Source organism: Pongo abelii, chromosome 5, assembly GCF_028885655.2.
Source record: "Pongo abelii isolate AG06213 chromosome 5, NHGRI_mPonAbe1-v2.0_pri, whole genome shotgun sequence".
NCBI lineage: Eukaryota > Metazoa > Chordata > Mammalia > Primates > Hominidae > Pongo > Pongo abelii.
Window position 1 is genome coordinate 156,412,845 of NC_071990.2, and position 12,424 is coordinate 156,425,268.

The following is a 12,424-nucleotide window of genomic DNA, read 5'->3' on the forward strand; positions in this document are numbered from 1 at the left end:
TACAAGAGAGTGCTATGGTTTGAATGTGTCCCCCAAATTTCATGCGTTGGAAACTTAATCCTCAAATCCATACTTTGATTGAAGGTGGTATCTTCAGAAAGTAATGAGGATTAGATAAGGTCATCAGGGTGAGGGCCCCATGATGCAACTGATGGCTTTATAAGAAGAGGAAGCAATGGCCAGCCATGGTGGCTCACGCCTATAATCCCAGCACTTTGGGAGGCCAAGGCAGTTGGATCACCAGAGGTCAGGAGTTCAAGACCAGCCCAGTCAACATGGTGAAACCCCATCTCTACTAAAAATACAAATGTTAGCTGGGTGTGGTGGTATATGCCTGTAGTCCCAGCTACTCAGGAGGCTGAGACAGGAGAATCGCTTGAACCTGGGAGGTGGATGTTGCAGTGAGCTAAGACTGCACCATTGCACTCCAGCCTGGGTGAGAGAGTGAGACTCCATCTCAAAAAATATATAAAATAAAATAAAAATAAAAAAAGAGGAAGCAAGACTTGAGCTTATATACACACTCTTGCTCTCTCCCCATATGATACTCTCTGCCATGTTCTGACACAGCAAGTAGGCCCTCACCAAATGCCAGTGCTATGTTCTTGGACTTCCCAGCCTCTAGAACCATGAGCCAAATAAACTTCTTTTCTTTATAAATTACCTAGTCTATGGTCTGTTGTAGCAACAGAAAACGGATTAAGACAGAGAGCAAATATAGTTCCAGGTATTCTGTCATGGCAGGAAATATAACACCCTCTACTGTTTTGGTTGCTATTTCACATGGTATTTTCATTAATTACATTTTCAAATATAACTTTCATATGTGGGCATATGGAAATGTAATTGTCTTGAACTCTTATTAATTCTGTAATTTATCTGTAGGCATTTTATAAGTTTTGTATATAGACATTTGTGTCTAAAATAATATTTTTTCTTTTTGGCTTTGGAATTTTAATTTTTTTTCTTGCTGTATTGGCTTGGGTTTACACAATAATGTAGAATAGAAGTGGTAATAGTGGATATTCTTTCTTATTCCTGCTTTTTAAAGGAATGTTTTAAGCATTAATATCAAGCATGATGTTTGCTATAGCTCTTTTTTAGATCCCAATGAAATCGATTAAATAAGTTGTGTTTTAAAATTAGTTCTTGGGTTATTTTGGTGGTAAACTGAAAAAAAATCCCCCTCCTTCCAGTTATGTTTACTTTCTTTTTTCTTTTTTCTAATTTTTTTTTCTTTTTCTCTGTCACCCAGGCTGGAGTACAGTGATGGTATCACAGCTTATAGCAGCCTTGATCCCTAGGGTCAAGCGATTCTCTCACTTCAGCCTCCCAAGTAGCTGGGACCATAAGCATGCACCACCACATCCAGATAATTTTTTTTGCTTTTTTTTTTTTTTTTTTTTGAGACAGGGTCTTGCTCTGTCACCTAGGCTGGAGTGTAGTGATGCAATCTTGGCTCACTGCAACTTCTGCCTCCCGGGTTCAAGCAATTCTCCTGCCTCAGCCTCCCGAGTAGCTGGGATTACGGGCAAATGACAGCACACTCAGCTAATTTTTGTATTTTTATAGAGACGGGGTTTCATCATGTTGGCCAGGCTGATCTCGAACTCCTGACCTCAAGTGATCCACCTGCCTTGGCCTCCCAAAGTGTTGAAATTACAGGTGTGAGCCACCACATCTGGCTTTTTTTGCATTTCGTGTAGAGATGGGGTTTCACCATGGTGCCTAGGATGGTCTCAAACTCCTGGGCTCAAATGATATTCCTGCCTCCGCCTCCCAAGTGCTGGGACTACAGGCATGAGCCACCACGCCCAGCCCAATGTTTACTTTCTAATCTCTAGAACCTGTGAATATTATCTTATATGGCAAATAGAGCAAAATTACTTGTCTTAGTTATTTTGTGTTGCTATAAAAAATACCTGAGGTTCCTGGTATGAAAAAAATAAAAATAATATTTAAAAAAATACGTGAGGCTGGGAAATTTATAAAGAAAATAGGTTTATTTGGCTTGCTGTTCTGCAGGCTATACAAGAAGAGTGGTGCTGGCATCTGCTCCCTGGCTTCTGGTGTGGCCTTCGGCTGCTTCCATTCATGGCAGAAGGCACAGGGGACCCTCATGTGCAGAGATCACATGGTGAGAGAGGAAGCAAGAGAGCAAGTTGGAGCCGGGTGTGGTGGTTCACGCCTGTAATCCCAGCACTTTGGGAGGACGAGGTGGGTGGATCACCTGAGGTCAGGAGTTTGAGACCAGCCTGGCCAACGTGGTGAAACCCTGTCTCTACTAAAAATACAAAAAAATTAGCCAGGTGTGGTGACGGGCGCCTGTAATCCCAGCTGCTGGGAAGGCTGAGGCAAGAGAATCGCTTGGACGCGGGAGTCAGAGGTTGCAGTGAGCCAAGATTGTGCCACTGCACTCCAGCCTGGGCCACAGGGTGAGACTCTGTCTCAATTAAAAAAAAAAAAAAAAAAAAAAAAAAAACAGAGCAAGGCGGGAGGTGCCAGGCTTTTTTTAACAACCAGCTCCTATGGGAACTAGTAGAGCAAGAACTCACTCACTTCCTCCCCTCCCCTTCAGGGAGGACATTAAACTATTCATGAAGGATCTGTCCCCATGACCAAACACCTCCCACTAGGCCCCACCTCCAACATTAAGAATCAAATTTCAACATGAGGTTTGGAAAGTCACATGTTCAAACTACAGCATTGATGGCCAGATGCAGTGGCTCAAGCCTGTAATCCTACCATTTTGGGAGGCTGAGGTGGGCAGATCATCTGAGGTCAGGAGTTCAAGACTAGCCCGGCCAACATGGTGAAACCCTGTCTCTACTAAAAATACAAAAATTAGCCAGGTGTGGTGCCATGTGCCTGTAATCCCAGCTACTGGGGAGGCTGAGGCAGGAGAATCACCTGAACCCAGGAGGCAGAGGTTGCAGTGAGCTGAGATTGTGCCACTGCACTGTAGCCTGGGTGACAGAGCAAGAGTCTGTCTCTAAAACAAAACAAAACAAAACCCTATAATATTGCTTTATATAGTAAAAGATATGACTAAGTTAAGGGTTTTCAGAGGAAGAGTTTATCCTGGATTATTTGGGTGGGCCCTAAATATGGTCACACAAATTCTTTTCTTTTCTTTTCTTTCTTTTGTTTGTTTTTTTTTTTTTTTTTTTGAGATGGAGTCTCACTCTATTGCCCAGGCTGGAGTGCAGTGGCGTGATCTTGGCTCACCAAAACCTCAGTTTCCTGGTTTCAAGCAGGTCTTGTGCCTTAGCCTCCCGAGTAGCTAGAATTCCAGGTATGCACCACCAAGCCCAGTTCATTTTTGTATTTTTAGTAGAGGCAGGGTTTCACCGTGTTGGCCAGGCTGGTCTCAAACTCCTGGCCTCAAGTGATGCACCTGCCTCGGCCTCCCAAAGTGCTGAAATGACAGATGTGAGCCCAGCCACAAATGCTTTTAAAAGAGAGGCAGAGCAAGATTTTACACAGACAGACACAGAGGAGAAGGCCACGTGAAGACAGAGTCAGAGATTGGGGTGATGTGGCCACAAGCCAAGGAATGCTCCAGAAGCTGAGAAAGGCAAGGAACAGATTCTCCCATAGAGCTTCTGAAGGGAGGCTGACCCTGCCAACACCTTGATTTTGTACTTCTAGCCTTCAGACCTTTGAGAAAATAAATTCTGTTTAATTGCCAAATTTATAGTAATTTGTTATAGCAGCCACTGACAACTAATATTTTGATTTAATAAATGATGCTTAATCACATCTGATATGGTTTGGCTCTGTATCTCCACCCAAATGTCACCTTAAATTGTAGTTCCTGTAATCTCCATGTGTCATGGGAGGGACACAGCAGGAGGTAATTTAATCACGGGGGTGGTTACCCTCATGCTGTTCTCTTCATAGTGAGTGAGTTCTGCCAAGATCTGACAGTTTTATCAGGGGCTTTTCCCTCTTTTGCTCAGCACTTCTCCTTCCTGCCGCCATGTGAAGAAGGACATGTTTGTTTCCTCTTCCACCATGATTGTAAGTTTCCTGAGGCCTCCCCAGCCCTGCAGAACTGTAAGTCAATTAAACCTCTTCTTCTATAAATTACCCAGTCTTGGGTAGGTCTTTATTAGCAGTGTGAGAACAGACTAATACAACATCAGATGCATATTTTGCATCTACTGATATAATTTTTCTCTTTTAATTTCTTAATGTGAATTATATCAATGGATTTTTCTAATGTCAAAGCAGTTCTACATTCCTACATGAAGTCCAACTGGCTCATGATCTATATGTGTGTGTATGTATGTTTCATCTGTCTTTTCTGCTGATTCTCATTCATGGTATATGGCTTCCTCATCAGCTTAATTATTTTTTACTATGTAATATATAATACTCATTTTGGTAGGCAGAATAATGCCCTCCCCACAAGATGTCCACATCCTAATCTGTATGAATTGCAGAAGAGAATTTTCAGATGTAATTAAACTCAGGGTCTTGAGTTGCAGAGATTATCCTGGATTACCTCTGTGAACCCAATGTAATCACATAAATAAGTCCTTATGAATGAAAGAGGGAGGCAGGAGATGTGAGAGAAAGAAGTGTGACTAGGGAAGTTATGGCAGAGAGACTTGATATGAGAAGGACTTGAGCCATCCTTACTGGCTTTAAAGATTCATTAAGGGACCACTAGCCAAGGAGTGCAAGAAGCTCTTAGAAACTGGAAAAGGGCAAGGTAGTGGATTCTGCCCTAGAAGCTCCTGTCAGAAGAAAAGCATCCCTGATGACATCTGGATTTTAGTCCAATGAGACAAGTATGGACTCCTGACTTCAAGAGCTGTAAGATAACAGGCCAGCCGCAGCAGCTCATGCCTGTAATTCCAGTACTTTGGGAGGCCGAGGCAGGTGGATCACCTTAGGTCAGGAGTTCGAGACCAGCCTGGCCAACATGGTGAAACCCTGTCTCCACTAAAAATATTTAAAAAATTAGCTGGGCGTGGTGACGGGTGCCTGTAATCCCAGTTAATTGGGAGGCTGAGGCAGGAGAATCACTTGAACCTAGGAAGCAGAGGTTGCAGTGAGCCAAGATCACGCCTTTGCAGCCCTTCAGCATGGGTGACAAGAGTGAAACTCTGTTTCAAAAAAAAAAAAAAAAAGAGTTGTAAGATAATAAATGTGTATTATTTTAAGTCACCAAGTTTATGGTAAGTTGTTACAGCAACAATGGAAAATTAATACACTCATTATCCTTGAGAATTTATTTGCATGATTTCCTTATAGCCTTAGATGAAGGAGCAGTCCTGCAGAGAGGTCTTGCATTGACTTATCCTAGGTGCCTATGGGCACTATTCTGAGAACACTTTAAACTACATTTAGGGCTTAAGGTAATGTACTTTCTTTTTTTTTTTTTTTTTTTTTTTTGAGAGAGGGTCTCGCTCTGCACCCAAGCTGAGTGTGGGGGTGCAATCTCAGTTTACTGCCACATCCACCTGCTGGTCTCAAGCTGTTCTTCCACCTCAGCCTCCCCAGCAGCTGGGACCACAGATGCGGGCCACCAAGCCCGGCTATTTTTTGTATTTTTTATGGAGATGAGGTCCCCCTGTGTTGCCCAGACTAATCTTGAACTCTGGGGCTCAAGTGATTCTCCTGTTTGGCCTCCCAAAGTACTGGGATTATATGCGTGAGCCACCACACCTGGCCAGGTAATATACTTTTGAGCTGCAAATCCATGCAGAGGCTAGGTTGTGTTACACTTCTCAGCACTGTCCCGTCTTTGCTCTTTAGACAAATGAATTTTTCTCAGAGTCCCCTAGGGTAGAGAAAGGAATGAATTTACTTCTGTTTTGCCCTAATCCTGGGCTGTAGCCCTTTGAGGGGGCCAGCTTGATATGAGGAGACTTCCAAATCAGCCTTCCCAACATGCATTCCCCCTAGGCTTTGACTCTTGCCCCCTTTACCCCAGGAGACTATCAAAACCCAAAGTTCAAGTTTGTCTAAAATGGAAACTGCTCTCGAGGAACAATCAGTTTCAGGTTCTACTTGCCTGTCTGAGTTCTTACTTTTAGGATTTGTCCTGCTTTTAGTGATTTCAAAGTTTTTAAGATTTCTTTCCTTCCTTTATTCCTCCCTCCCTCCCTCCCTCCCTCTCCCTCCCTCCCTTCCTTTCTTCCTTGCTTCTTTCCTCTCTTTTTTTTTTTTTTTGGAGTTTCGTTCTTCTTGCCCAGGCTGGAGTGCAGTGGCGTGATCTCCGCTCACTGCAACCTCTGCCTCCTGGGTTCAAGCGATTCTCCTGCCTCAGCCTCCCAGGTAGCTGGGACTACAGGTGTGAACCACCACTCCTGGCTAGTTTATATATTTTTAGTAGAGATGGGTTTTCACCATGTTGCTCAAGCTGGTCATGAACCGCTGACCTCAGGTGATCCATCCACCTCAGCCTCCCAAAGTACTGGGATTACAGGCATGAGCCAATCACCTGGCCTTTATTCTTTGTTTTTGTTTTAGAGATGAAGTCTTTCTCTGTCACCCATGCGGGAGTACACTGATGTGATCAGAGCTCACAGCACCTCGAACTCCTGGGCTTCAGTGATCCTCCTGCCTGGGACTCCCAGAGCACTGGGATTATAGGTGGGAGCCACCTTGCCTGGCCAGATTTTTTTCCTTTTAGCCAGCATTTGTTGTTTTTTTCAGTAATGGGGTTGGTCTCAATAACCTAGTCCACCATATTCCAGGAAATCTATTGAAAATTTTATATTCCAAATCTGTCAGTTTCACCAGCTGAACTTTTTGCTGCTCTGATTCTGCTGTCTTTTGCTTCTGTTGGCTTTTACTCATGATGCTTTGTTTTCCTGTTAAATGGTTAATTGTAATCTTATTTGCTTTCCTTCCCTTTTTTTTTTTTTTTTTTGAGACGGAGTCTCACTCTGTCGCCCAGGCTGAAGTGCAGTGGCACGATCCCAGCTCAGTGGAACTTCCACCTCCCAGGTTCAAGTGATTCTCTTGCCTCAGCCTCCCAAGTAGCTGGGATTACAGGCATGCGTCACCATGCCCAGTTAATTTTTGTATTTTTAGTAGGGATGGGGTTTCGCCATGATGGTCAGGCTCGTCTCGAACTCCTGACCTCAGGTGATCTGCCCACCTTTGCCTCCCAAAGTGCTGGGATTACAGGTGTGAGCTACTGTGCCCCATCTAAAGGTGCTTTCCTTGAGAGAATTTGCAGATCCTCTGTCAATTGCCTGGAGGCATGCCAACCCAGTACCAAATGACTTTCTTTGCTTGAGGTTTTTCACGTCACCCAAGAATTATGAATTGGACCACAAACTTGCATGAGGTATGACTTGTGGTTCAGAGGAATTTTTTTCCCCTCTCTCTTCATTAGTTCCAATGTTGAGACAGGCACATTTCTTTGCTGCTCCCCCGCCACACCTATAGACAAGCTTTGTGTATTGTCCTCCATAAGTTGGTCATCTCATGTCCTGTATACTTGTCTTCGTTGGCTGTCAGAATCAAAGCTTGGTGACATTAAGGACTGGTAGATGTTCACAGTATTCTGCCATTTCGGGTCTTCCTTATTTCTCTGGATTCCTGCTTCCACTTGCTTGGCCTTTGAGGATTCTTTTTCATTTCTATCAAATGAAAGGTGAATTTAAAAAGAAAATTTGGCCAGGCATGGTGGTGAACATCTGTAATCCCAGCACTTCCAGAAGTCAAGGTGGGAGGACTGCTTGAGTCTAGGAGTTTGAGGCTGCAGTAAGGTATGATCATGCCACTACATTCTAGCCTGTTTGATAGAGTCAGACCACGTCTCTAACAAAAGAGAAAATTTGGCCAAGCGCAGTGGCTCACACGTGTAATGTCAGTACTTTGGGAGGCCAAGGAGGGAGAATTGCTTGAGCCCAGGAGTTTGGGACCAGTTTGAGCAACATAGTGAGACCTTGTCTCCACCAAAAAAAAAAAAAAAAAAAAAAAAAAAAATTAGCCAGGTGTAGTGGCACAAACCTGCAGTCCCAGCTACTCACGAGGCTGAGGCAGGAGGATTGCTTGATCCCAGGAGGTCGAGGCTGCAGTAAGCCATGATCACACCACTGCACTCCAACTGGGTGACAGGGCAAGACCCTGTCTCAAAGCAAAACAAAACTCAATGAGATGCCCCTTCTTATCCGCTAGGATGGACATGAAAGAAAAAAAAAAAAAACAGCCAAACAAACAAAACAGAAAAAGTACAAAAAAAAGTAAGTATTTTAATTAGTATTGATAGTATACAACACGAGTATTTAGGAACTCTTGTCTGCCATTCTTCGAGAAATCTATCATTTTAAGGTGTCAACTGTCCCCGGGAGTTAAGAGGGCCATGATTGTAGATCCTAAAGACTATGCAGGTTGTCCTGACCCTGCAGACAAGATTAGGTTCCATTTCAGCATCATTTTGTGCTTCAAATGCTAATTCTTTCAATGTCCACACTCAATTCTCTTTTATAACTCTTCGTGATTACTAATCCATTCTTCTCTACAAATCTCTTAAAATAAATCAAAACAAAAATGGCAAGGTGGTAAGATGTATGTTTTTTTTTTTTTCTTGAGATGGAGTCTCAGTCTTGTTGCCCAGGCTGGAATGGAGTGCAGTGCAGTGGTGCCATCTCTTCTCACTGCAACCTCCACCTCTCAGGTTCAAGCAGTTCTCCTGCCTCAGCCTCCCAAATAGCTGAGATTCCAGGTGCTTGCCACCACACCTGGCTTATTTTTTGTATTTTTAGTGGAGATGGGGTTTCACCATGTTGGCCAGGCTGGTCTTGAACTCCTGACCTTGTGATCTGCCCACCTTGGCCTCCCAAAGAGCTGGGATTACAGGCGTGAGCCACCGCACCTGGCCTCAAACCATTTTTTAAATGATGCCTGCCAAGGTCCAAACAATTTAACAAGTACTTATGTCCTAACAACTTAGTAACCACTTAAAAAAAGTAATACACGTAAATAGAAGAAAATAATTTTTTTTCTTTCTTTCTTTTTTTTTTTTTTGGAGACAGAGTCTTGCTGTGTGGCCCAGGCTGGAGTGGAGTGGTGCCATCTCAGCTCATTGCAACCTCCACCTCCCGGGTTCCAGCGATTCTCCTGCCTCAGCCTCCCCAGAAGCTGGGACTACAGGCACGTGCCACCATGCCCGGCTAATTTGTGTGTGTGTGTGTTTTTTTGTTTTTTGTTTTTTGTAGAGACAGGGTTTCACCATATTGGCCAGCCTGGTCTTGAACTCCTGACCTCGTGATCCTCCTGCCTCAGCCTCCCAAAGTGCTGGGATTACAGGCATGAGCCACTGCATCTGGCCTATTTTTTTCATTTTTAAATAAGCACAATGACATAACAATGGAGTGTGTATGCCTGTCCAGCACTTCACAACTCTCAAAGCCTTGAAATCAGATTGAACAATTCCACTCTTTTTTCTGCACACATCAATTTTCACTCAGTATTTCCCTTTTATCCCAACAACTGTCAGAAACCTAACTTCACAAAGGAGGGAACATAATACAATCTGATGCTGAAATTGTGAATTCCCTTGAGCTAGTAGTTCCTGTGGTGTCTGAAGCATTGGTATGTTTCCCTGGACATCTTCTCTGTTCCTTCTATGGTTCATTCCTTTGAATTTGTTGCTGTGCCTCAGGACACACTGGAGCATAGTTTAGCAACCATGCTCTTAACCCTTTAGCCCTTTTAACTACTATTTTCTCTTTCTCCTCTCTACAACTTTTTTATTTTAATCTCCTCTCTGTAACTCTTGAAAAAAGTTTAAGGCCAGGCGTGGTGGCTCACAGGCCGAGGCAGGCGGATCACTAGGTCAGGAGATCGAGACCATCCTGGCTAACACGATGAAACCCCATCTGTACTAAAAATACAAAAAATTAGCCAGGCGTGGTGGCGGGCGCCTGTAGTCCCAGCTACTCGGGAGGCTGAGGCAGGAGAATGGTGTGAACCCGGGAGGCAGAGCTTGCAGTGAGCAGAGATCGTGCTACTGCACTCCAGCCTGGGCGACACAGCGAGACTCCATCTAAAAAAAAAAAAAGAAAAAAAGAAAAAGAAAAAAGTTTAAATTACTCTCATCCCAAAGCAATTTGATTTCCCCTATCATTACGCTGATGCTGTTATCACTAAAGTCACCAATGAAGCCCCTTTACTAAATCTAATGCAAACTCCTAAACCTTAAACCATAGGTAGTTTAGGGCAACAGTTGATAATTTGACTGCCATGAACTGATACCATGTAACCAAGATAACTTTATTTCCTTTAAGGTACAAATACCATTATTCTTAGCCTCCATTTTACTTGCCTGCAAAGCTTTGTCTTTCACTGTGCCAGACTAACAGAATGGCAAGAATTCTAGTAGTTCCCCAGCCAAATACTAGACTACAGGGTTCAGGTTACCTCTGAACAATGGGAGAGCCTTTGACTATGTCCTCCCTTTGTCAAGTCAAGACACTACAATCCTCTCTAGGCCCAGAAACAGGTGAAAATCTATTTTATCCTCATGCCAAAATTTTATCCCAACTCCAAGTTGACTGAATTTTGTCTAAAATGCAGACACAGTTTAAATTTTTACAGTGTGGTGGAACAATGCTTCATATTATTGATCTTTATTTCAGAATAAAATTGTAAGTTTACCCTTATAAACAAAAATAGCTCCCCTACACACACACACACACACACACACACACACAAAGGGAAGAGTAATTTACTCTCAAAAAGAAATCCAGGCCAGATGTGGTCACTTATGACCATAATCACAGCACTCCGGGAGGCTAAGGTAGGATCAAACTCCCAGAGTTTGAGATAAGCCTGTGCAACATGGCGAGACTCCTGTCTCTACAAAAATTTTAAAAAATTAGCCAGGTGTGGTGGCCCACACCTGTAATCCCAGCTACTTACAGCTGGGAGGCTGAGGCACAAGAATCGCTTGAGCCCAGGAGGCAGAGGTTATAGTGAACTAAGATCAGGCCACTGCACTCCAGCCTGGGCCACAGAAAAAGACTCTGTCTCAAATAATAATAATAATAATAATCAAAGCTACTTTAGATTATTTGTTTCCCAGGTACTTTGATGTTGAAGACTTATCTTGAAGAGGAGACGGGGGAATTCCAGTCACTTCAAAGAGATAAATCATATAGTAAAGTAATACACTTGCATTTGGAGGGATAAATATCAGTCTTTTGAGTGTTTATCATTAGTTTGCTCACAAGGCTCTGATCTACTTCGAATGTGTCAAATTGAGTTGCTAATATGCAAAGATACGAAGATCATGTGGTCTTAAAATATTGTAACCTTGTGAGGCCTTATTTGCTGAGCATCTCAATGCTTCCTATAATTGTGCCCTCGATTTATAATGTGTTTGTAGCAGCAAGTTAGACTGAGTCTAGGGAAATAAGGAAATGGCTTTTGGGTGGCAGGCCCTCTTTTATCACACTGGAGACTTATTTCATTCTATTGTAACACAATAATTTGTTCTCTTTTTCAATGATAATCTGAAATGAACCAAAAATGAATTTTTTTTTTTTTGAGACACAGTCTTGCTGTCACCCAGGCTGCAGTGCAGTGGCACGATTGTGTTAGTCAACTTTTGCATCGCTATGATAAAGAAAAGCTGTTTAATTGGTCCACAGTTCTGCAGGCTGTACATGAAGCATAGTGCCGGCATCTACTTCTGGTGAGGACCTCAGGAAGCTTACAATCATGGCAGAAGGCAAAGGAGGAGCCAGGGTGTCACATAGCAAGAGAGGGAGCAAGAGAGAGAGAAGGGTAAGGTCTCAGATTTTGAACCAACCAGATCTCTAGTGAACTCAGCAAGAACTCACTGGCCCCTAAGGGGATGGTGCTAAACCATTCATGGGGGATCTGCCCCCATGATTCAATCACCTCCCACCAGGTCCCACCTCCAACATTGGGAATCATATTTTCATATGAGATTTGGAGGGGGACAAACATCCAAATCATATCAACTATCATGGCTCACTGTAGCCTCAAATTCCTGGGCTCAAGTGATCTTCCTGCCTCAGCCTCCTAAGTAGCTAGTACTAGAGGTGTGCACCACCACGACCAGCTAATTTTAAATTTTTATATAGAGATGGGAGTCTCACTGTGTTGCCAAGGCTGGTCTTGAACTCCTGGCCTCAAGTGATCCGCCTGGACCTCCCAAAACAATGCAATTACAGGTGTGAGCCACTGTGTGTGCCCAGCCCCAAATTTTTATACTAAGCATAATCTATTACCTCACAAAAACAGCATGAGACTTTAATGCATGCAAAATATCACCTTTTCACAAGCAACTTGTAGTAGTGTTGATTTGGAAAGCCTGGGAAGAAATCGTGTTTGTAGAGTGGGTCAGGAGTGCACGTGTTAGAAGAAAGAAAAGATTCATCAGGTGGGTGCAGTGGCTGAGGCCTGTAATCCTAGCACTTTGGGA